The 26,520-nt window shown below is 45.3% G+C and overlaps 1 protein-coding gene and 1 long non-coding RNA gene across 5 annotated transcripts in view; one reads left to right on the top strand and one right to left on the bottom strand.

Moving 5' to 3' along the window:
• The window catches only part of Sfmbt2 (Scm like with four mbt domains 2), a 187,941-nt gene extending 168,883 nt beyond the window's left edge, over positions 1-19,058 (bottom strand). For 2 of the 4 annotated variants that reach the window (XM_048460657.3, XM_048460662.3), the window contains exon 1: positions 18,813-19,058. The gene's annotated coding sequence lies outside the window, so the exon portion shown is untranslated. Of the gene's footprint in view, positions 1-16,393; positions 16,565-18,295; positions 18,533-18,812 lie in introns of those variants that run through there. The other 2 variants (XM_048460658.3, XM_048460659.3) reach the window with 2 other exon arrangements.
• LOC146891943 (uncharacterized) lies at positions 18,209-19,478 on the top strand. The gene is made up of 2 exons (XR_015005046.2): positions 18,209-18,339; positions 19,048-19,478. It is a non-coding gene; the product is annotated as an uncharacterized LOC146891943 (long non-coding RNA).
• The last annotated feature ends 7,042 nt before the right edge of the window (positions 19,479-26,520 follow it).

Below are 26,520 nucleotides of genomic sequence, written 5' to 3'. Positions count from 1 at the left end.
CCATTTTTTATTGTATGAGTTGTTCTTTTGATGACCAATTTCTTGACTTCTTCGTATATATTGAAGATCAGACCTCTGTCTGATGTGGGGTTAGTGAAGATCTTTTCCCACTCTGTAGGCTGCCATTTTGTCTTGTTGACCATGCCCTTCTCAGTTTCAGGAGGTTTCATTTATTAGTTGTTTCTCTCAGTGTCTGTGCTACTAGCAAATATAAAGATACATGACCAAGGAGGAAAAATGAACATTAGTGATGATACAAAAGAAAAAAATTAAAGCAGAGGCTGTGGAGACGGCTCGGATGCTAAAGCATTTGCTATGTAAACATGAGGGCTGGAGTTCGGATTCCCAGAAACAGCATAAACGCTGGGCAGGAACAGAAGCCTGCCGATAATCCCACCCGTGGAAGAGTGGAAAGTGGAGAAAGGGGGACCCAGAGCAAGCAGGCTGGCACAGTGAGCCGCATTGCAGAGCTCCACATTTATTTGAGGGACCTTGACTCAGTGAATAAGGTGAAGAAGACCTGGGAATGACGGTGACAGCCTCCAGCCTTGACTTCTTCACCACAAACTATGAAGCCATGAGCCAGAAGGACACTTCCTTCCATTTGTTTTGTTTGTTTTTCTCAAGTATTTTGTCACAGCTTTGGGAAGCTGACCAACAGGAGCAGACTGTCAATAAGAGCGCGCATGCAGGCAACGGGTAAGGGGTAAAACTAAAGCCGTGGAGAAGACATAAGGAAAACAAGCTCAAGAGATATTTGAAAGGTGTAATCAACAGAACCCAGGAGAAATAATCCTAACAAAATACCATCTTTTCACAGCATGTAGCCGCTGAGGCAAGAATAAATCACCATGCAGTCAGCTCTTAGCCACTATGGAAATAGATAGTTCTGGGGGAAGGCTATTAAATATAAGAATGGCACACTGCCTCACAGAAATTTCTGTTTACTTTCCGTTTTTTTTTTAAAGTCTATTTTACTTTAAATGGGATGGAAGGTCGAGTCTTACTACTGACAATTGATTGAGCCATTAAGCTTAGCAAAATAAAGATGGGGTATTTTAAACTGGAGACTGGCTTACTGCTTAAGTGTTCATTAGCATGGGAGAAGCTCTGAGTTCCATCTCAACGATCCACAAAAACAAAAATAAAAGGCACACACATGTGCATGCACACTCACACAAGAACTCAGGCATGCACTCACTCATTCACATGAAGACATTTTGCTTGAGGTTTTGTTTGTTGCTCATTTTACACAGGATCTCATAGAGCCCAGATGGGTCTCAAATTCTCTTTGCAGCCAAGTTGGATTTGAACTCCTGATCCTATGGCTTCGAGGCACCAAATGCTAGGATTAGAGGCATGGTGGCCATGCCTGGTTAGTAACAGGATATTTTTTAAATGAAATCCTTTTCCTAACAACAATACCCTCACCTCCAACCCACAAAAAAGAGCTATTTTTGTAAGAAAGCATATTGTCTTTTCAATGTCAGCGTGACTGTGTGTGTGTGTGTATGTGCCCTCAGCTATAAACCCTCCACTAAGCTACACTCCCATCCCTTTTTGACAATTTTTAAATAAACTCTATAATTTCAAAATCAAAGTTAAAAGTGTCTATTGAAATGCAGTAAAATTCTTTTTTTCCAGACATGCATAAAGAAAGTCCAGCAAGCTGCACTTCTGAAGGGGAACTTCCTTTTCTTATTGTGAGCGGAGGCAACACAATTGGCTCTTCACTCCTCCGAAGCAGAGAAGTCAGGAAACTACAGTAGGGGAACTTACTGCAAAAGTCTCCTTGGTCCTATGAAAAGAACCATTAACTTGAATATGGAATAACTAAGCCATTATCGAGCCGTGGGACATAAATTAACCTTTCTGTACCTCAAATTTCTCATCAGTTAAATAAGAGGTTTGATTACGTGCAATCAAAGATCCCTTTCAACTCTAAAAGGCTGAGAATCTATGATGCCTCTTCAGTATTAATTGTGTATTTTCTCCATCCGACTATCATTTTGTGTGAATCACAGTTAATACAATAAATCTTCTCCCTCTCTTAGCCTCAGCCAGCCACTTCCCTTCATTTGGAGTGTGCTTACAGAATACACCTAATTCCAAGATGAGTCAAGCAATGTTTTGTCAGGGAGAAAATGAGTGAAGTGGGACACTCCTTGGATGTTATCAGAAAACTCTAATATCAGAAGGATGGAAAGATCGATTATGAACGCCAACCTCATCCAAAGGAACTTTCTATTCCTACCTGGTGACAGCGTGCCCACCAGCCCATGTGGCTGCTGGCACACGAAATATAGCTACTAAAGATCTGGATTTTAATTTTAGCACTGGGGGTGGGGTTAGGGGAAAGAAGATTTGAGACAGAGTCTCAGGCAGCTCAGGTTAGTCACAAACTCTCTACGTAGCCAAGAATGACACCCAATTTCATGAACTCCCTCCCTCCTCCTCCTAAGTACTGAGACTATGAGTGTGTTCCACGGGACTTCATTAGAGCAAATGGATATTTAAATATCTGCAGTTGGGGAGATAGCTTGCCCACAAGCATGAATATCTGCTAGTATCCAATCTCCAGACCAGACAGCGCTTAAAAGAAAAGTCAGGCATGTGGCACTTACACAATCCCAGCACTGCAAAGGCTGAGAGAAGCAGACCTCTGGGGCCTGCACGCCTACTTGGTGAGCTCTCTGGGGGAGACCCTTTCTCAAAAAAAAAAGGGGCGGAGGGTAGTTCAGGGAAGGGATGGGCTCAGACTGGAGACTGAGCTCACTCCAGCAGCTGAGAAGAAGCCTTTAAACTCTCAGGCATTCTACAGGTTGAAAGCATTCCCTGAGAGACTCGATGTCATACAGCTCATTAAGATCAGCTGTGCACAGACTTGGACATTTCCTGGTAACCAAATTTGAAGATGATATGACATTGGAGTAGGAGGATTTATCATGTTGACTGTAGGATGCTGGTTCCATTGTAAATACACGTCTACAAAAAAAAAAATCCAGAAAAAGAATTGCCAGACAAAGACTCAAAAGCAAGATTTTCTATGAAAGCGCACACCTTGGTTCTGGAAGAACACACACCAAGAACAGCACCAACTGAGCAGCCTTGAGCACAGAGAACCAAAGCCAAACTCCAAGGCAGAGAACAACCTCCAATTCAACTGTACATCACACTTCGTACAATAAAAGCTCTCAACTAAAGAAACAAACACGAGGACACATGCACACATGCGTGCACACACACACACACAGAGAGAGAGAGAGAGAGAGAGAGAACTTAAACATCCACAAAAGTCCAACAGTTGCATACTCCTAGACACCCTAGCACTGGGAAGCCACACTTGAGACTCTGGGACACACCCTAAACCACCACCAATTCTTGGCTCTCTTAAACTATTCAATGAATTTAATAATGTCAAGCTTGTTAAAGGAGAACTAGGGATTTTGAAGCCTAAGAAACTAAGAAACGGACGATCCCATTTCCCTCAACTAGTAGCATGTGACAAGCTTTCTCCAACACTAACCATTACCAAGTATGCTGGCTTTGATAGCAGGCAATGTCAAGGGAGAAGCAATCTCAGAAACCAACCTTTTGTGTGTCCCTAACACTACAATCACTTTTCTTGTTTGTTAGGAAATTAGTAAATCCCACCTGGAAAATATTGTCCTACACATAGCTTTTCTGAAAACAGGGGGGAGGGGGCATGAATGTACCTATTAATAAATCAGGTATCAGTATGGGGGGAGGTGTTGATAAAGTCTGTGACTCCACAGTGATTCAACTCTGCATTCATTTGTATCTCACACGACACCACGGAAGGGTCATTCATAAGGCAGGCGTTGATGTAAATGTACCAAATGGGTCGTTCTAAACAGAACTCAAAGAGAGCCATATTGGCAACAGAGAGAAAAATCCCCAGGATGAGCGGGAAAGTTTGGCCTCACGCCACTCCAAGACTTTCTCTCTGTATGGGTATGTGTGCTTGCACATGTACACGTGTGTGTACAAGGATGTGGAAGTGAGTGTACGTGAATGCACACTGATGCGGGAGTACCTTCCACTGCTTCAGTCAATAGTCGCTGAAGCATGAGCCCACAGTACTGCGGGAGCGCCTTCCGCTCTGTCAGCCAATAGCCGCTGAAATACCAGCCCACTGGGGCGTGGTATATTTCTCTTTAAAAGAAGAACTGCAAGCCTCGGCTCTGCCTCGCTTGGGTCCGGCTCCTGCTCCGGGCTCCTGCTCCCGGCTCCTGCTCCAGCGACTAAGCTCCCTTCCTGACAGTTTATGATGTATGTAAGTTTTACCCCCCAAAATAAATATCCCTTTAAAACATAAGTGCTGTGGGATTGATTCGACATTAACACACAGAAGCCAAGCTCAGGTGGCAGTGTCCCAGGTGCTAAGTAACTTCAGTGACTAAGCACCAGGGACCTGCCTGGCTCCACCTCCTCCCAGACAGGATTACAAGCACAGCTTCTAGGGAAGCTGGGGTCACATTCAGGTTCTCAGGCTTGCACAGTGAGCACCTTCCTCAGGGAGCATCCATCCCAGCATCCCCGCCTCGCTAACCTTTTTTTGTCTTCTCATGTGGCTGAAAAAAAAAATGCTTCTTTTGGCAAGTGGCATGCCACGTTTCCAGGTTTTCAACAATGTTTACGGTTTCTTCTCTGCATAAATTGTAAAGGCACTCATGACAGAAATCCAGGAAAATAAAATTAACTACAACAGAAAGTGAAAGTCACTTTTAACCCTAACACCTAGGAAAATCATTTCTGTGTATTTCTATCTTCTCAAGATGGCTTCTTGGTACATATTTTTGTGAGTTCATAGAATATTCAGAATCTAACCCAATTTCCATCTGACATTACATAGAGAGCATTTTATCATGCTGTAACAATCCTTTGAAGGAGGAGAAAATGGTTGTATAATGAATAGAGTAATGTTTTCATGCTTATTATCAAGCAGGAAAAGTTTCTGCGGAAGAAACTGTTCGCATTGCAAATGCCATCTCTGGTTTAAAAAAGAATTACAGCATGCATTGATGTGTTCATCGAGACATTTCAATTTCACAAGAAAATGGAACAGAAATCACCCATTGCCTGAGCTAACTCTGAAGAGCATAAAAGAAGCCAGCAAAACTGCCATTGCAGTATCTCTCCATAATAAAACAAAGAATACAGGGGCTGGGGAGATATGTTGTGGCTCCACCTACAAGGTGCCTACTATGGAAACATGAAGACCTGAGTTCAGATCCCCAATACATGCTTCAAAAGAAAAAAAGGAAAGAGAGGGAGGGAGGAGGGAGGGAGGGAGGGAGGCAGGCAAGCTAGGTGGCAGGCATCTGTAACCCAAGCACTCAGTGAGGAGCTAAGAGCAAAGGCAGGTAGATTCCTGGAGCTCTCTGCACATGTAGTCTAGCCAATCAGTGAGCTCACTCTAGGAGCCAATCAGTGAGCTCATTCTAGGAGCCAATCAGTGAGCTCACTCTAGGAGCCAATCAGTGAGCTCACTCTAAGAGCCAATCAGTGATCTCACTCTAGGATCCCTCTCAAAATACAAGGTTGAGGGTAACAGAGGAAGACACCTAATGTTGACTTATGTCCTCCACATACACACATACAAAATAAAAGAATAAATTTAGCATGAAAATAGTATTAATTTTCACTCGTGGCAGTGTTCACTGACTGTGGCAATGTCCCTTCATCTGCTGTGATCTACACTGGAACTTGCCTAACTGGACGTAGGTGTTAGAGCACGCTCCAGGTAGCTCCCTAAGAAAGGGCCGCATGGAGAATTTTCCAGGCCTTGTCTGGCTGAAAATGTTTGTAAGGTGCTCTCATATCTTGACCTATCGTTTAAGTGGATAAAGATATCTTAAGTTGGTGGCTAGAATGGCAAAAGCAACCACTGCCAAGACTAATGGCCAGAGTTCAATCTCAGGGACCCACTGGTAGGAGGAGAGATCTCTACAGATATACTGAGTCCCATGTGCACACACAACATACACACGCACATACACAAACTTGCGCGCACGCGTGCGCGCGCACGCGCGCGCGCGCGCGCGCGCGCACACACACACACACACACACAAACTGAATAAAAATGTAATGTAGAAGAATTTTACTCTTCAATTAGGAAAACATTTACTCTCAAAAGGAGAGTGTCCCTCCACTGCCTGACAGCCTCCACCCTGGAGAGTGCTGATGCCATTTGAAATCCGGGTCTTTCAGCGTCCAGATGTGTCTAATGGCAATTGAGTTGAGGGTTCAGAAGCACCCACTGACTTCTGTCAATTTCTTCTATTCTAGGGCACTTTATGGAATTAATGCTAATTTCCACACCCTCACTTCCTCTTCCATTCTAATATTCATTACTTCAAAGGCTGGACTTCTGCCATTTCTCCTTTTATTTTACACTATTATAATTTTTTTAACGAAATCCTTGCCTTCCTAACCTACCATCAGGAGCGCTTCCTTGGCCTCTTCTCTGGCTCCGCCATTAGCTTCCGCACACTTTATTTTCCAAAAGCTCGTTGGATTTGTGCTTACTTTGCAGTTCTATATTTTATGCTCCCAACTCAAGGGGGAGAAAAGGTAAAATAAAGGGCAAAGACTTACACTAGCGGCCTGTGAAGTCCTGCAGGCCTGAATCGCAGCTATGCCGCTTGCTAGCTCCACACTAGGAACTCCGTAATGAGCTCAGGATGCCGATCTGAGACCTTGCGAAAGATTCCAATCAAAGAGAAAAACCTCAAAGGAATATAAACCAAGCACAACCAAGTTTGGAACCCAAATTCGATCTCTGAAAAATCATAACTTCTTCCTACGAAGGCAAGTGCAAACAGCCGGGCATCACAAGGGACTGGGGAGCACACGCGTCTGTGGATGGCTTTGAAGATGAAAAGCAGTGGTAAGTGCCAAGTGCCACCACCAACCCTTTTATTTATAGTCACCTTGTCACCCGGCTCATTCTGCTAATAATGCCTGGCTAAGTACCTCCTTCCCGCTTCCACCAGCCAACTCCCAGCCTTCCTAAGAACAGACAAGGCCTGCCTCCTCCCTTCATGAAATGAGATGGTCTGATTGCTTGGGGCAGAAGGTTCGTGGAATGGTGCCCTCTACCATCGGCTCACCTTGATTAGGACAGCAATTTACTTTCCATTTTTCAACCAGACTTCATTGGTTTTCACTCTGAACAGATTGAAATCTGACACAAATTACTGCCCCTGGGTAAGAAATGCTCATTTTTTTTCAATCAGATTCATACCCCAATACTGGGACATAAGTTATGTTGGGAATAATAGTCATTGCAGGAGAAAATATCAGAGCTGGAGGCAGCCGCCACCGCCCACAGCAACTTTTCGATTCTAATGGGGCCTCCTTCACTCAGTCCTAATGTCTGCTACAGGGGCTACGCGGTGAGCAGCTGGCAGCTCACAGAGGGCGCTGCAGAGCAAGCCTCCAGGGCTAGAGAAATGACCCAGCTGATAACGTGCTTGCTGCTCAAGCAGAAGGACCTGAGTTTGAGTCCCAGCAACCACATAAAACAAAGCCAGATTTAGCATCAATGCTACAATCCCAGTACTGGGTAGCCAGCCAGTCTAGCGAATCAATAAACTCTACCTTCAGTCGGAAACAATGTTTCAAAATACAGAAAGTGAGGAAGATAGTAAGTGTCAAGCCTCTACCTTCCGCATGCACACACTTACATGCACCCACCTGCCTGCTGGGGCACACACAGGGATACATGTACATACATACCACAAACAAAAATAATCCATTAAATATATAAGGGACTGTGATGGTCAGCTTTAATCATGAGCTTGACACAACCTAGCAGCAATCATTTTGGAAGAGTTTCAGCGAAGGATTGTCTATATCTGGTTGACCTGTAGGCACTTCTACAGAAAAATATCTTAATTAAGGTAATTGATGCAGGAAGATTCAGCTCACTGTGGGTGGCACCATTTCCTAGGCACGGGAGTCCTGACTGGTATATGAACACATGCAAGTATCAAGGATTCATCTCCTTCTGCTCTTGACCAGGGATGGCTGTGACTAGCTGTTTGAAGTTCCTTACCTTGACTTCCCTTAAATGGTGGACTACAACTTGGAATTCAAAAGCAAATAGACCCCTCCTCTTTCTCTACCCCATAGGTTGTTTCTGGTCAGAGAATTTTATCACCGCAACAGGACGGCAAATCTGACAACCTTCTATGAGAAGGAAGGATTTCCAAAGCTCAGATCAACAAACTTCCACTTGAAAGTGTGTTCATTTATCAACTAGCTGGCTATGGGTTATTGATTCACTAGAAAGAAAGATAAGATTGTGAACGACCCACTTAAACAAAATGCTTAGGACAAAAAGTGTTTTGGATTTCAGATTCTTTTCTCCCAGAGTTTGGAGGATACAAATCCATAATACGAAATAGCAGAGACCCAAGTCTAGATATGAAATTTATGTTGCATACAGAAACACCTGATACACACAGTCTGAATTAGTTAATAAAAGGGGATTTTGCTGCTGTTTTAGAAACTGGGTATTCAGTCAAGACTGGCCTAGAACTCACAGGTTACTGCCACTGCCTAAGTCTCCCAGTGCTAGGATCCCAGGCAGGTGCCCCCAGACCTGGCTACTAAGACAGGGTTGCTAACACTCTGTCCCTGAAATCCAACTTCATGGTCTGGAGTTTTCTATGTGCGGTGCCCCGTCAGTTCTCAAAAAGTTTTAAATTCAGAGCGTTTTGCATTTCAGATTTTTGAATTAGGAAATTCAACTTGAATACAAGAGGGTTTGGCATCAGAGTACCAAATTAGGGTTTCCTGTACCAGGAATTTGCATCCCAGCCACAAAGGATTGAACTTGGCCCTAGAGTCAAGTAAAAGAAGTTGGAGAGGAGGGGAGGGGAGAGGAGGGGAGGGGAGGGGAGGGGAGGGGAGGGGAGGGGAGGGGAGGGGAGGGGAGGGGAGGGGAGGGGAGAGGAGGGGAGGGGAGGGCCAACTCCTTTTCCAATGTGTTCTTGCTGCAAGGAGCTGTTTCAATAAGCTTGCTTACCTGGGGCGGGGGGTATTTTTGCTGTTGTTTTTGCTGAGACACTGTCTCACTATGTAGACCAGGCTGGCCCAATATCCACCAACCTCAGTCTCCTGAGTATTGGGATTAAAGACGTGCACCGCCAAGCCTGGCCCAAGAAGAAACTTAAGTTTTACAATTTGTATAGATATGGTCTCCTCGGTTCTGACACAGTGAACAAACCCCAAGTATAAGATTTCCCATGTTCTACTAACAGTAAAAAGAATAAATTACAGCATCATCCCAAGATGCCACAAAGCGTGTGAGTGAACTGTCTACGACACTTGGTGCATCTACATACAGGTCAATCACAGGAAACTAGCCAGTGGCCACTCGTCCATGAGAACTCAGAGCGTGGAAAATCTCACGAGAGAGTCTTCTGTGAGCTGGATTGAATGGACGCTGTCTAACATGCAGAGTCCAGTGTTCTGGGTAATGGTCATGAATTGAGACCTTCAGTGATCAACAGAAGACATCAACCGAGCTTTCAACGCACAAGGACACATTTCCTGGCCAATAGAGTGCCTGCCACCCATGAGGGCACAAGTTCAGAGCCCCAGCACCCCGCAAGCCAGGTGGGGGCAGCACTGGGCTATAGTCTCAGTACTATGGTGATAGGAGGAGACAGATCCCTAGGTCTTGGTGGTCAGCCAGTCTAGCTGAATCAATGTGTTCCATGTTCAATGAGAAAAACCTGTCTCAAAAAAATAATGTGGAGAGCACTCCAAGTCAACCACCAGCCTCCACATGCATTTGCACAGACACGGACACTTGTGCACATAACCACAAAAACATACACATACACCACACACAACACATACAGACCACACAAACACATGCACAAAATCATTGCTTCCTACAGGCAACCAGAACAATAAAACTGAGCACCAACCCTGGGGGCAGCCAGCCTCTTGAAAACCATGACCAGAAAGCAAACCTACAAAGATCCACTACCTGACTGGGAACTCACACAAGTTTGGGGGCTTTTGTGTGTTTAAGACACAAATGTACATTTACACCAAATTTTAATAAATGATATCATTTAAATGCATGGGTAACTTACTAAGTAATCTGAAAATTTATGCAGAGTAAATAAAAAAGGCCTAATTTATTTAGGAAATAACTTACAAAATGTATGGAACTTTCAGAGGCCAAATTGTCCAGACCCATCTCGACATTATCATCTACCACCTTCATACCCAAGAGCCGCCTGCACCGGTGAGCCACACATGAAAAGCAATGCATCTTGAGGTTCTCAGTCAGGCCACATTCATAGCTGTACTTGGTCACGTGCAGCCCATAAGCTGTAGTTCGGACCAGCCTGATAAAGTGTACAGTAAAATCACTTACATGAAATGGGCTTTTTAAGCCCTCCAAGTACTGTATACTCTGAGCTGCAAAACAGAGCTGTTCGGGAAACCTCCTCAAATCTCCCTTCCCACTCCAACTCATAGGAGTCTCGGTGCTTGCTTCCCTTCCTTATAGACTTGGTAAAAGGGAATAACAAGGAATGTGCTAGAATAAAGGAGGACCTCGGTGTTCTCAGGCATGAAACAGGGAAATACACTCTGACTGACCTGGAGATGTAGCTTAGATTCTGGAGACACATCACAACAGACAAAACAGCAGAGATTTATAGTTCTACAGAGCTACTTAAGCTATCTGAAGGTGGGGCTGGGGGGATGTCTGTCACCAAAGTGCTTGCAAGGTAAACATGAGATCTAAGTGCCCTGAATCCCCGTAAGGAAGTCCAGCATGGTGGCACACTTTAGTCATCTCAAACTAAGGAAGTGAAGACAGCAGGTCTCTGGGGCTTGCTGGTTAGCCTTCTTAGTTTAATCCATGGGTTCCAGCGTGATGACAGAAGTTGTCTTCAAGACAAGGTGAAGAGTACCTAAGAAATGACCTCTGGTCTACACACACACACACACACACACACACACACACACACACACACCTCACTACAACAGAGAAATACAAGCAAGTGCAGTGCTGGCTCCCAGCTCTCATTCCAGCATATGGGAGGCTGAGGCAACAATATGCCAAGAGTTTAAGACCAGTCTGTGCCACAGAAACAGATTCTAAATCAGAAAACAAAACGATAAATGAAGAAGGCAACACAATGGGAAGAGCGACTGGCGAACAGCGGATGCTAAAGTCAGCAGCTGTTACAGTAAGGACAAGTTTTGAGCAATCAGACTGATCCACAATCCACTACCAGGCTCTTCTCAGCTCTTCCGATCAGGACGCTCTCTGGCAAAGTGACCCGTTGCTCATTTCAACTACAATTAATAGGAGACTTTGCAGGAACATGCACTTGAAATTCGAACTCCAGCAACACAATTCAGTACGCGTCTTAGTTTTGATCAAATGTGGGGAAAAGAAAACAAAATGACACCATTTTCCAGGGAGCAGAGAAGGCACGGTTTGGTATCTCTTTTCCTCAGGAAAGAAAACTTCTGGGGGGGGGGCGGAGAGAAAACTCTCAGAATAAAAGTTTGCCCATCTGAAGCAAGCCTTTCTGATGTTTCACCAGAATCCGTGAGAGCCTCTCCTTTCCCTCCTTCAATAAGACCACTGGGTGTAGGCTGAACAAATTCAGGACACTGAAGAAATGGTAGGGCCAAAACCAAATAGGAAAAAAGAAAGGAAGGAAGGAAGGAAGGAAGGAAGGAAGGAAGGAAGGAAGGAAGGAAGGACGGACGGACGGACGGAAGGACGGAAGGAAGGAGACTAAATAATACACTTCATGTAGGACTTCACACACACACACTGGCAAGATGGCTCCGATAAGAGCTCCTGATGAAGATGCTTGAGGACCTGAGTTTGATCCCTGGAGCTGACAGCGGGAAGGAGAAAGCCTATTAACTCTTCAGAGCAGTCATCTTATCTCCACACAACACGTGCACACGCGCGCGTGCGCACACACACACACACACACACACACACACACACAGAAAGAGAGGCACGCACAGACAAATGCACACTTACAATAATAATAAACGGAAGTCCTAAAATCTCTAAATCCCACCCCTTCACACTGGCCTCACCCCACTGTCCTCCTACCACTACGCTGACGATATTTGCTCTATTCTACAAATGTCATAACAATTTACAAACCACTTTACAAATGTTCCATCAATTTCTATTTTAAACTAGTTCGTGGTTTGTTTGGTTTGGTTTTTGTCTTTTTTTTTTCAGGCAAGATCAAAAAAACACAACAGATACTTTTTCTTTAGTCAGTGTGGAAAACAGCCTTCTTACCCTAGAAGCAAAGCCTATTGGTGGTAGTGTGGTTTGCATATGAACTGTAGCCCCCACGAGGGGTCCATATATTCAAGGGTTGGTTCTCATTGGTGGGGCTATTTGGAGAGACTCTGGAAACAGCAGGAGACAAGACCTAGTAGCAGAAATTAGGTCACTGGGGTCATGTTCTTGGAAACTATCTCTTGTGTCCTCAAACCCCTACACACACACATACTTATCATGTATCATATATGTCACAAGGCAAACAGTCTCTGCCCCATGCTCCCATAGCCATGATGGTTTGTCTGACCAAGATCCCAAGTCAGGAGTCAAGGATTCCAGCTAGAAATCTTTGAAACAATGCTGAAGTCACCCTCCTTCCCTTTCGTTCCTCTCATCAGATCATGTGTCACAGTGATGGAAGTCCGACGAGCACAGGCTTTGTATCTTGAGTAACAGCTAATTGCCAACCAATGGTGTCGTGTTACCACATTTAGCTCATTACTCTTGGACAACAAGGTAGTCAGTATGAGGGCAGCATCTTTGCAGAGGAAAGCTGAACTGAGAATGTGATTAAAGACTATTCCCTGTTACGTTCCAAGCTCTTTCCAGAGTCTCTACTTACAACACACAACCCTATAGACTAACCGTCTTTATACTGATTCAAATAGAGTCAACATTCACTTTAGTAAGAAATTATTTTTCTTAAAGACTGCCCAGGGGGCTGAAAGATGGTTCCTCAACTGAGAAAGCACTCAGCGCTCTTGTAGAGAACTGGGCTTCTATCCCCAGCACCGACTTGGTGACTGAAAACCATCTGTAATCCAGTTCCAGAGGATCCAACCCCTGCTTCTGGCCTCCACGGACTTCATGCACATGGTGCAGACATACATGCAGGCAAAACACCATACACATAAAACAAAAATAAATCACACAAAGTAACAAAAGGAAAAGAACTGTCCCGACCTTACAAAGGATGGACTGCCCAGTGGCCAAAACCAAAGACTGCAGACAGAAAGTTTTAAGTCTCCCAGGGGACAGGGGACACTTTCTCCCTGGCTACCAGAATTCCCTAGTCGTCAAGACACACTGCAGTCATTAGCCAAGGCGGTCTGAACAACCCCCACCAAGTCTGGGATAGTGGTGTCCACAGTGCAAAGGACCCGTGTAGGCCTGGGAATGAGTAGACTCAAATCAAATCGGGCATTTCTTCATGACTTGTATTCAAAGAAACCTCCCAAAACCCAGTACGGACTACTTTACGGAGCAGAAATAAAAACAAGACCTCATGTGGCTCTCCCACCACTGAACAATAACAGCACTCACTCCTGCACGGTGGCCTCCAGCTCACCAGCTGCTCTCGGGCCTTCTGTCACACAACTGTCACCTGAGGCCAGCCGTGTTTTACTACACTTTGGGGATGTGAAACTCAAGCACTGCTTGAGCACGCTAGCATAGACAGACGGCATCATAGACTCTGTCTCTTTGTTTCTGGTCCCTCGTGACACAGGGACATCACTGAGTAAAACTCCAGACCAAGACCCTTTTGTAGACAAGAAGGCTCAGACTCGTAGGACAGCTACATTCATCCCAGATCACACAACTAGACAGGGTCATCTCGGAAACTAAGCGCCAGGCCTCCGAAATTTCCCCTCTCTTCCTATCAACAATTGTCCTTACATACAAACTAGGCAGACATTCCTGGATTATCAAACTTAATACACGGGCCAACCATCCAGTTTGGTTTGTTGTGGAAGAAGTATAATTTCCCTATTTTCTTTCAGTTGTATTTCTTTCAAGTTGCTATTGAAGCAATATGGATATAAGAGCTGGGAATGGAGCATACATCTGAATTACAAATCTCAATATCACTTTGGTACAAATATCTTTATGAGCTTCATTTCCTGACAAGATAAATTTCCTTTTGAGAGCTGTACTGTTACGTAGACACACAAGTTCCAAATCCTGAACCGCAAAGACAGAAGTGTTATCCAAGCTAACTATATCAGACTAGAGTGAATTTAAACCCCACAGTAGAGCTTTTATTGATTGATTGATTGCTCAAAATAAAATTGAGAAAGCTAGAACTCTCACTCTGATATCTACAACAAACTTAAAGACTTAAATGTGGCCTCAGAAAGTTTGGGGTTTTGCTGAATTGACTCACATTCAAAATCACACATTAAGTAAAACATCACATTTAAGCTCAGCTCAGAACAATGTTGCTAACACTTCTTCCCAGAGTTCTTTGGGGGGTATTATTGACATGAAGAACAAAAAAAAAAAAAAAAAAAAAAAAAAAAGGAAATGTCACCTCAGTTAGCCTAGGCAGAACAGGGATTTAAGAGCTTGTGATGAAAAAGAAAAGGGCTCTTGTTTTGTGTTATGGTTTTGTTTCATTTTTCCGTATAAAGAATCATGGAACTAGTTAGTTATAGCTACAAAAGATCATCGTTTTTTAAAATGCGGTCTGTACTATCTCTCAGCCAAATGGACTGTGTGAGGTTCATGGTCTCGGCACCCTAACTGGAGATGGGAAGCACTCAATGTGTCACATAAGCAGATCTAGGCTAGTATTTATGGAGCAGTGGGTGCTTGGTGCTGTTTCTTCTAAGATGGGGACTCCCAGATACCCATCCCTACTCACAACGTTTGACACTGGCCTAAGGAATCACCCTTGCAAGCAGTAGAACTTTGCCGTGGCACAAGGGACCTCTTAGGGTAGGTGGACATTTTTCCTGCCCATTGAAGGTCCCAGGAAAGATCTAAAAGCCATTTCGTTATGGTTTGGAAGGTCTCAGAGAACGCAAATTCAGGGGTAAGTATGGAGAAAAACAAAGTTTGTCTCAACAACTCCTTTAAAACACTAAAGCCCCCTCCCTATTCCCTATCACCATCTCCCCATAAAGGAAGGCAGCCCTTTCCTCAAACCTGATGGAGCCTGAATGCATTCATTTGGTGTAATTAGGTTGGGTCCTTGGACTATGGTACCAGGATGAAGCGGTGAGAGTGGGAGGCGCTGACAATGATTTACTAGGGCAGTGAGCCCTGGTCCAAAGTAGCTTCCTTTCCATCAGGGGCTAAGACCTTTCCTTCCCAGTTAGCATCTAGCTAGGAGTCCCAAATCCGCGGTAACCAGGCATATGGGGCAAAAATAGAGCTAACAGGGGAGTGAACCTGAAGTCTGGAACTGAGTGAGCCACAGGTGCACGAACGTCGCTAGCCTTTCTGGGAATCCCACGCAACCCTCCAATCTTCCATAACCCTAAAATTTCAAAAGTGAAAGTGAAAAGTTTGGGAACTGTCTTGGGAACCAGGTTTCCTGGCATTGGATCCGGTACTCCTGGCTGGATGCTGCACAGGTATCAAGAAGGAGCACTCGCCGCCGCTCCCCACGGGTTCCAGGGAATCTCTCTTGGATTTTTATGCATAAAGATCCCCACACTCCAGCCACTGGAGTGCCCCAAGTCCCCGCTGTGCAACGCTGGTCGCTTACACCACCTCAGTTCCTCCCTCTTCCTGCCGCTTTCCATAAAAAAGGAATACTTGGGCCCTGCGACAATCCTGTGGAGTATTCTTTGGAGTTAACTGGATACTAGATTTCATAGCCCGACCCGGTGCAAAATTGTGGGTTTTGAAGCCTTAGGATGAGCTATGCCCTCGTCAGCGGCAACGTCAAGGAGGAAGAGGGGAAGGAACCATGCAGTTTACAAAAACCAAACACAACATTTCTGTGCTTATCCTTACTTCAACAGAGCCCACGGGATGCCCTATCCCTACCCCCACCCCCATCCCTGGGGACGCGCAGGCTGGGAGTGCTGGGGACCCGCCGGCTGGGAGTGCTGGGGACCCGCCGCGTGCTCCACTTGGGAAGATGAAATGCTCCCTGTGTCGCTCAGGTGGGAAGAAATTACCTGCGGTGGAGTCTCTAAAGCCCATCTCCCACCCACCAGACACCGCGAGCGGACTGTACGCCCCCACCGTACTTAGCGGAGTCTGAGGAACCCAATAAAATCACCCTCTGGGTCCCAGCAACTGCCAGGTGACCACGATGTTGCAGTAACTACAGACCTGGTCAGTCCTGTTTTTAATCCAATCCTTTATAAATGCCTCCTCGATCTTGGCCTTGCGCTTTCACATCCGTTGGCGGAAGAATGTCCTCCCAGACCGGCCCTCACCAGAGACCGCGAGCGCCTGGCGCGTGGCTCACGCCCACACTCCTCCTAGGCTCTTTTCTGCTCAACCCGCGGCGCAGATCTTACTCCTTGGCTGCGTCGTGGACACTGGCGACCCCTGTCGGGGACCCTTGTTCCCAGCGAGGCTACTAGGATCGTGCATTCTGGATGGCTTTTTTCCATGTCCGGGTTTATTGGCTTTCCTAAGAATCCCTAGAGTGGCTCCAATCTTTGTCTCCAAACTCCACTCTTAGACCTTCCCATACCTATCCAGACCTCGGATGCAGACTTTTCCTGGCATTCTAACTTCACACCCCAAGACTACACCCTAGCCCCGAGCGTCTACTCATGGAGGACGCCCCTTCCGTAGCAGTCCGCTGGTTTCTAAACTGCGCTAGGGATAATTTTTTCCTAAAATTCACTCCCCATCCATGACCTTCCCTAGAATGGAAAAATCGAAAGTGACCTGGCAACTCTCGAGGTTGACCTTGTATGCCTTTTGCTGGGAGGTCCGTGCTTCCTCACCCTCTGCAAGCCTTGGCCCCGGGCCCCCCAACCTCCCACCTTTGCAGGGAGTGCAGGAAAACAGGAGCCTATCCCTAAACGTGGCACGTACCTAATCTCCCTGGACACAAAATCCCATGGACAGCATGCAGCCCTCCCTATTGCACCGAGTACCCTGGACAGTTAGTCTTTTTAATAAGCACCTCCTCGCTCCGCCTATTTCACGCAAGATCCAACAGCACGGAGGGAAAAAGAAAATATAACCCCTAGAAGAGCGAAATTAATCATTCCCTCTGCCCTCGTGGATTCTGCAGTTTGTCACGTCTGAACGTGGTAGAGTCTGGTTCCGACACACACACACACACACACACACACTGACGTGGGGGATGGGGGTCTCTTTAATACACACCCTAGCGACTGCACATACAGACTAGTGCACAGTTCCACAGGCACACACACGAGGCGATTGCGCTTGGTTGCCCTCATCCCGGCCCAAAACACCCCTCCACCTTGGACCCTCTAGCAATGGACTAGATACAGATAAACCACGGGAAAAAAACTGGAAAACCTAGCTTCTCCTCTTTTTTCCTACTTAATTCGCTAAAGAAGCTCCTGGAGTAACCAAAAGGAGTCGAAACTAAGGCGTGGCCACTTTGGTTGGGTTTTTTCCCACCTCAAAACCTTTATTTTCAGTTTTTAAAAGCCACCTTAGCCCGCCATATTGGAACTGGTACGGTGTCTAAAGACTCCTTCCCCGCTGCTGTAGCGCTTCCAAGAAAACACAAGTATGGACTGGGCTGGGGACGTGTGTCCGGCCACTGCGAATCAACCACTTCCCACACCCAACGTTCTCCCTTTCCCAGCCTAATCTCCTTCAACCGCTCCAGGCCAAAAATCAAAACATACATCTAGCAGTTCTTACCGTTGCTTTTTTTTTTTAAAGAGGATTTCAGCAAGACACACACGCACATAAAAATAAAGAAATAAACTCCAGAGCTCAATTAGGTTAGCAATTCTGAAAAGAGACAAGATGAGTGTACACAAGAAAGCCCCTAGTGACGGGATGTTACTTTAAAGGGTAACAAAAATGAACAAAAAGATCGCCCTTGCTAGAGCTCGCTCCGAAACTACTATTGACAATTTCAATTCCGCTGCACAAGGCAAATGTTTCCAATCGGGCGATTCCAAATGTCTGCGCGATTTTGGAAACAGCCCCCACCCCACCCCTGCTGATCTGCAATTCTACCACCACCACCTTCTTCTCCCCAGTCCCCCGAAACCCCCAAATACACACCAAGAGAGGAAGACCCCAGAGCGGAGGAGACGCGGGAACGCGGGGTAGGTGGCAGAGGCGGCTGCGTCGCTAAAATGAGTGCACAAACGAGGAAGGTGGGCGGCGGGAGGGAACAGGCTGCACCCGGAGGAGGACGAGGTCACTTTGCAACTCCGGACAGACTCCCGCAAGGCCTGGCTTTTCAGAGCCCGGAGCCAGGGGAAAGGGGGTGGGGAAAGAAAAAAAAATGACAACCCAGAGCGCAGAGAGGAGTTAGAGGCTTCGCTCTTCGCTCAAGTGCTGCTCATTTCCTCTCCAGCCTCCGCTCTTCGGTTTTTCTCCTCCTTCCTCCCCCAACCCCCCACCTCCACCCCTAGGCTGGTTCAGGCTTTCGGGCTTCCTTTTTTTTTTTTTTTTTTTCTTTAAAAAAAACTAAACTGGAAAAAAACGCCTTTCGGTGCTCTCAACCTGCGGGCCAGAGATCTGCTCGCGGGCCGGGTTAGGCGAGGAGGGGACAGTGACTGGGGCGGCGTCTTACCTGATGAAGTTTATCCTGCCCGGGATAGTGAGCAAGGACCCCGGGTACGACCGGAGTGGGCGCTGGTCCCGCTCACCCGCCCTCCTCGCTCACTCGCTCTCTACCCGCCGCCTCACTAGCGCGCCCGCTCGGGTCCTCCAGCTCCCACTACAGCCTCATTCCAATATGGCATCCTCTCTATGCGCATGCCCGGCACTCTTTTTTTTTTTTAAGATTTCTCTTTCTCTCTGTACAGCGAACTCCTTCAACGACCTTTTCCAGCGCTTGCAAAATGTCTCAAGCCAATTAGCCTGCTGTTCGTCGTAGACTCCTTCCGCCCACAACGCGACATCCTCCCACCCCCACGCTCCGGCATACACAGACACCTCCCCCAGCAGGCACAGTCCACGCCACGCGGCCCCCTTGGGGCCGCTCCCTTCCCTCCCCTTCTTCAACTCCCTCCATAAGTGATGGGTAGAAAGTTCACACCGCAAGCATTCCCAAACACCCATTTGCACCGACAACTGAACTAATGCCTCAATTCCTTCGCGGTTGTGTTTTCTGGGTTTGCAATGCCCTGGTCGACCCAGTATACAAACTTGTGCTATATCTGCCCAAGAGCTTTCTAAGTGGGGAGGATGGGGACCCCCCCAAAATAAAATCGATTGTCCCGCCCGGTCCACCCCACCCTGCTCTTTAATTGTCCTTTTCTACTAAGATTCTCAAGTCTCCTGCCCTTGGGGGAGGGCAGAGGGATCTAGGAGAGGTTTTCCATGGACTCGTAAAACGCTTGAAAAGCTGGAAATTAAGTTTGGACTGTCGGGGAGATCTACCAGCTGCGATCTGCTGCGACGCGTGTGACAAAGCGCGCCGGGCTTCTTGTGGGACACCTGGCCAGGATGGGTTTCCAAAAGGTGGGGGATAAGAATCCCTGAGCAGATCGAGAAGAAGAACGAAGACTGCGGAGGAAGATCAACGCAGCCTGGTTTGCGGGGTCAGTACGCACTTGGTCACAGACGTGGTGAGAGGACTGAAGAGCTTTTCCAGCCTTAGGCGCAATGACTGGACAGAACACAAACGAAATGTCCCCGGTACGGAAAAGCTGGCGACGCTCAGGTAGACAAGATCCGCGGCTTACAAAGCTAGGAAGCAGAGGGGAGGTGCGAGTGTCGATCCGATTATATCGACTAGGAAATGAGCAGACACAATTGCTCAAGGTCTTTGCCTTTGCAGCCCTACATGAAAGTTCTCCACGCCCGAGTCTCCTATTGCCTGTCTCTCTCTTACACCACTCACTAAAAAACTGCCACATTCTAGGATTTTTGTCATCCTTCCTGATCCCAACATCCCAGATATATATACATCCTCATGTGTGGTCCCCTAAGGGCTGATGAGGACTAGGGACTCCAGTGGAGTTTAAGGAGCCTGGGGCTAATCTTGAGCAGGAGAACTCACCAACTATGAGGCTTTGGCTCATCTGGAAGAATCAGGAAGAAATGTGCCTGAAATGGCTCTTGCCACAGATAGACCTCCACAAAACCCGTGGGCGAAGTCAGCGATTTTGGGAAGGTGGTGGAAGTTAGGAGAGAACCCGAGCACTGCCAGTCGGGGAATACCCTATTCCCTTAACGTTTTTGGAGGACTCGTTAGGAGCTCTAAAGCGCCTTGCCTCGCCCTCAGACCTCCATTTAGAACATGAGCCACCTAAGACCCAGAAGCGCCCAGTCACTCGGTTAACAGTACTCTCTGAGGTGAACACGTTAATCCCCAGCCTGAGTTCGCCGGTCCTGAAGCTTGCCAGTGTTTTAGGAACACCAAACCGTAGTCTGAGCTCATGACCCTTAAAGTCACTGACGGCAGAGAGTCATCCAAACAACAGTGTCAGGTCCCTGAATATTACCCATCCCACCTGCACCCGCAACGGACTCTTTCAGCGTCTGGAGGTAGTTCCAAGATGGATCCCTAGTGAATCCGAGGATTAATGTGCTAGCAGCTCTGGATCTCAAAATCTTAAGTCACCTCTTTTCTCTCATTCAACACACAATAGAGCCTTCAGAGAGAGGGGGGGAACAGGATGAGAGACATCTTTAGAAACTTAAAGCACACAAATCCGACTTGCGCTTCCGTCCTGGAGACAGCGGTCAGGGTCTTGTCCATCCCCCAAGTGCAAAGCGCTCTTGGTTCGGAATGGCCTGGAGCTCAAACCGGCTCCTCCAACTTCCCAAAGCCGCAGGCTGGGGCTGCGCTAGGCGCCCTAGGCTGCGGGACTCCTTTGTGCGACCCAGACCGCCCACCTAGCTCCCAGCTCCCCACAGGACTTCCGGGCAGCCCTTGTTTGGAAGGAAATCGAATTTTACCAGTCCATTAGCCAAGAAACTTGAGTTGTAACCAACCTATAAGAAGTCTCAGGTCTACTTACTGGTTTTAAGTCATGACTCCCCGTAGAACGTTATTCCATCAAAATTTTAAAATACACATCTGATTCTCTTACCTGATTCTCCAAGGCAATTGAGCAATTCCTCCAGATGGTTGATACTCAGACCCACGTTATATAATTTTGCCCATGGATCTAGAATAAATGGCTCGGTTCCATTTATTTATTTATTTATTTACTTATCTACCTGTCGTGGTTAAGGAATAAAAACATTGCGCTACCACAGCACACAATGGCTGCATTGTTTACACAAAGATCTTTAATGATATCTACAGCGATCTGTCTCAAAGTTCAGTTTCCTTCACTTTTTATTCATTCTTTGCATGTGACTTTTCTTAAAGTCCCTCGCCTTTTCTTTCTTTCTTTTTTAACCACCTCCCACTATTCCCTTTTATCCAAGGACACCGGAGAGAAAAATGAAGATTGGTTAACAGATTCCCTCAGGCAATTAGAGCGACCCCCTTCATCCTACTCCAATGCCTTCCAATTTCCATTTTCATTTCACAACCAGACCCTTTTGGAATGTGGGACTCCAAATGTGGGCTCCACCCCCAAATCAATAAAATAACAACCTTTGCCAAGAATAAAGAAGTAGTGAAAACAAAGACTGTTTTTTTTTTCAAAGTAAAGACAAATTGCACTCCAACTCAGAAAGTCATGTAAGTCTCACGATTAATACAAGATTTGTCTCAGTATCCTTACAGAAAATCTCTTCCCAAATAAGTCTTTGATAGAAATGGCTATAGACGCCATTGCTCTCTTAAATTGTGGCTAAACCATGGTTATCATCACTATGTTAAAATACTCAAATTCCTTTTGTTAACTGCAAAATGTGTTTATGTGCCATCCGTTTTTTGATAACACAGAAAAAAAATTAGGAAATTCACAGACAAAAAGTTTCTCCTTCACTTTCTGTACATTCCTAAGAATTGCATCATGAGAACTTGCAGGCTTGGAAAAGTGTGTGCTTGTATTTATATTAAAGACATGCAGTAGTTTAAATCTTGTTGCATTCTTAAAATAAATAAATAATAAAATAAATACATGCTGCTTACTTAGACACATCCAGTGTTTACATTATCACTTTTTTCAAGGGAAAAGGAAATTGCCTTCCCAGAGACTCTTCGCACGTGAATTTTCTTTAACAGATACAGGGTATGGGAGCCTGCACAAAACCAGGAGCGCTAACAGCCAAAACTAATATTTGACAAATGTGTGCAATCTGCTCTTCCCGGGAACCTTTACCCCCAAACGTGTTTTCTCTTAGCCCACATAAGAGAGCATTTCCCATCCCTTCCTAAGTCACCAAGTCAAAATTCTCTCTCTCTCTTTCACCTTCTTTCTTTATCCCTCATCATCATTAAAGTACTTGGCCAAAGTACCAGGAATCAAATGACCTTGGTGCTTACTCTGTCATTAATTTATCCATATAACCTCAGGGAATCCAGTGGCCTACCTCTCTGCTGCATGTTCTCCCAGTGGGGAAACTAAAGGCATGGCGTTAGATGTTCCATAAAGACTTTTAAGACTCCAAAGATTATCTAGTGATTTGCTTTACTCCAAAGCCATACATTGCTTTCTGTAATATTCTAACACTATCTCTACCAACTCCATATGGGGCAAAGCATAAACTCTGGAGGTCACAGAAGGAAAGAAAAATCAAGTGCCCAGATCTGTTGGGCCTTCTTTGCCTGCTTGTCCTGGGAAGCTATGCTTTGGATCCTATTTCTTCCTTTCTGGGCTTCTGTTTCACTATTACCATTACTGTGTGGGTTTTGCCTTGGTCTTCAGAAATGTCCAGAACTGGGGTGAATGTGCCAAACATGAAGGTGATTTCGAAAAATACTTGGAGAAAGAAGGCATACTCACATGGCTAAAGAATTATTAATGTGTATTAGTGATGTTCCCAAAAATATAACCACGTCTCTCATATATTTCTAGAAATTCCGGAGACTCATTATTGCTATGGCTACTTGTGTAATTTCAAGACATTTTGGATTCCTTAGGCAAGAATTTAAAAAAAAGCATACACAAAATATTTTAAAAGTGCACTGTGCCTAGATGCTCATGGGGCATTTTTTCTTTCTTTTTCAAAGAGCTAACATCTTGTTTGTTTGTAGAGTGTCAGTTAGACTAATGGCTACTTTCTCCACGGAGGAAAATCCTGACAAACATCACTAAGGACTTTCACAGCTATTGACTTGAACACCTGGGCACCCAGTAACATACCTGAGCGGACAATGATTCACACACTGCATCTCATGACGTTTTCTCTCAGGCAGCTTGTTTCCTGTCCTGAAGCCTCAGGCCCAGTCATTTTGAGAGCTGGAATCCAAAAGGATTGTACGGTCAGTGCCATTAACTAGACAGAGTAGTAGGAGCAGAACTCTGGCTTTTTTCTTCTGACCCTTTGTATTCCTCTATGCTCTGAATGATAACAGAAAGAAGGGGGTTTGTTTTGCTTCCATTTCATGTAGCTCAGGCTAGCCTTAAACGCACTGATACACCAGAGGACGGTGGATCCTCACAAGCAGCCCCACAGCTGTTTTCAGTGGGATTCTCGGGATCAAATCCAAGGCCTTTTGAATTTAGCCAAGCACTCTACCAAGTGAGCCACATCCCCAGTCCCAGACACTTGGGACTAGGCATATTTTCATAGATGATAACATGTAATAACTACTAGTCAATATTGTGTATGATGTCTCTTCTACATGAGTCTAAGAAACAGCATAAACATATATTCATCGATATACAGTCAAAGTTCCAACTCTCTGTCACTCTACCTAAACATTGTATAACTTTTTAAAATTAGGGAGATGGCATTTTTCTGGAGCCACTAGTATTCTGTAGCACAACATGTCACTGGCTAAAGGTATTGCACACACACATACACACACACACACACACACACACACACACAGAGAGAGAGAGAGAGAGAGAGAGAGAGAGAGAGAGAAACGGGTCAGTGATACTGCTTCTGACTCCAGAACAGTCCTTCCTCTGTGTTTGCTGATCAGCTTGAATGAGATAAAATCTGACATTATGCTAATGTATACAGTCTCAATGAGCTCATAGCATGAAATAAAATAAACGAAACAAGCAGGCAGAATCCAACATCAAAAAGTGTTTTCATGCATCGACACAGTGGGTCACCTCAGTGACGGGGAGTCCACTATTTTAGTGAGTGCCCTGCTACTGTGTGCAGACAAGATGTCAGTGACAGAACACAATGCAAAGTCTCCCTATGTTTTGTGTCACTGTGTAAGTTTCTTTATATGACCTTATAACAGCATAAATAATTATTCTCATAATCAAAAAAGGAACCTTACTAGACCTACAAAGGCTTGCTCTGCAGTGCCATCTACTGGAAGCCAAGGGCTGACTTGCCTTTGAATTTTTTAAGGGTGGTCTGTTAGTATTTGTTCGTAATAGAAAGAACCCTGACGAATATAGGCGTCGATAGTAAGGGAAGACATGGGTCCTGATTATGTTTAATGTAATCTCATATAATGTAATCTCATATATTGACATTTCTGTGTAGAAAGAAGCTGCAATATAACCCTATCAAGTCAGCTGTCCTTTAAGTGAAAGACATATAAAGTAGTTGAATGTTCCTCAAAAAGTAAAATTGCTTTCGGCTTTTAAAATAAATCACTAAAACTAGTTTTTTGAGACAGCACTTTTTTTTATCATCCATTTAAGAATTTTTTAAGTATTTGTCAGTGCCCATGATATGAATATCATGTTAAGTTCTTGGAGGTGCCAGCCTTGAAGAGAAAGAACTCTCTTCAAGTTTTCCTAAACCAATTTATTGAAGAAGCAAAGGTTTATCGTTAGGTCTAGAAGAATGTGCAGTAATGAAAACTGAAAGCAAGGCTCAGGCTGTGACTCGGCGATAACACAGTCACCTGGAACACACCAGACCCAGGGGTCCACTCCAAGCATGGCAAACAACCAGCAACAGTAACTGCTGTGTTCACCCCGACTCATTCAGCAACCTCCAATGTCCTAGACATTGCTGTGGGTCTGAACCACAGTGAGAGAAGTTTTACTCTAGGGTAATTACACTCCATTAGGGAGAAGTCAAAGGTAAGCAATCCGACAACATATCACTCGGAGGTGCACAAAGCGAAAACCGAAAAACAGAGAAAGGGACAACAATAGAAAGAGACCTGGCATTTTATTTGGAAGAAGTTTCTGGAACTGACATTTGGGGCAAAGTGTGGAAGGAACTGGGGCTACAGATGCCCTGGGATTATCTTGACTGAAAGAAAGGATTGTATAAAAGTTGGATGATACTTGTTCAACCACATGAGCATGAACTGTTAACTTTACCTGCCTAAACTAAGCCGTAAGTTCAGAATTCCAGATGAGAAACCACGTAAGTCCCCTTCCTTCCTTCCTTTTTTTCCTTCCTTCCTTCCTTCCCTTCCTTCTATCTTCTATTCCTTCCTTCTTTCATTCTTCCTTCCTTCCTTTCTTTCTTTTTGTTTTTATTTTGTTGTTGTTGTTATATTTATTTTTCAAGGCAGGGTTTTATGCAGCCCACATTGTACACTCCTTATGCAGCCAAGGAGCCTCCTGCCTCTACCTCACAAACGCTGGGATTACAGATGTGAACCAGCACATCTGTTTTATGCAGTGTTGAGGATTAAACCTAAAGTCTCTTACACACTAGGCAAGCACTCTGCCAACTGAACTATTCTCCCTTTTTAGCTTGATAATTAACTAAATTATCAAGAATCAAAGAAAAACCATAGAAACATGTTATTATGAAATCCAGAAATGGAAGAGTCTAATAAAAATCCCCAAATTAAAATTTAACCTTGAGTCATATAAATGTGAGCAAACATTCTGTTTTTGCCGTGGCTGGTCCTTGAGCAAAATGACACCTAGAGATAGCTATCGCTGCCCTTTCCTACCTCAGGTGCGTTATAAAACTTGCCTTAATCCAAGTAAGTTATTTTCAGCACTATTCATATCGTTTAGTTAGGTACCACTTGCTTTTACATTTGTGCTCATATTTCAAACTGCCTTGGGCTCTTATATCGAAGAGAATTACAAAAAAAAAATTTCTCTGTGTAATAGCCTTGACTATCCTGGAACTCACTCTGTAGACCTGGCTGGCCCTGAACTCAGAGATCCATCTGCCTCTCTGCCTCCCAAGTGCTGGGATTAAAGGCGTGCACCACCACGCCCGGTGAGAATTACAAAATTTTTAGCATGAATAAAATTTTTACTTTAGGTGTGTGTGTGTGCGTGCGCGCGCGCACGTGTGGTGGTGGTGGGGTGACC

This window comes from Myodes glareolus, chromosome 14 (genome assembly GCF_982192425.1).
Source record: "Myodes glareolus chromosome 14, mMyoGla1.1, whole genome shotgun sequence".
NCBI lineage: Eukaryota > Metazoa > Chordata > Mammalia > Rodentia > Cricetidae > Myodes > Myodes glareolus.
Note: the sequence above shows the minus strand (reverse complement) of the source record. Positions and strands in the feature narration are given on the sequence as shown.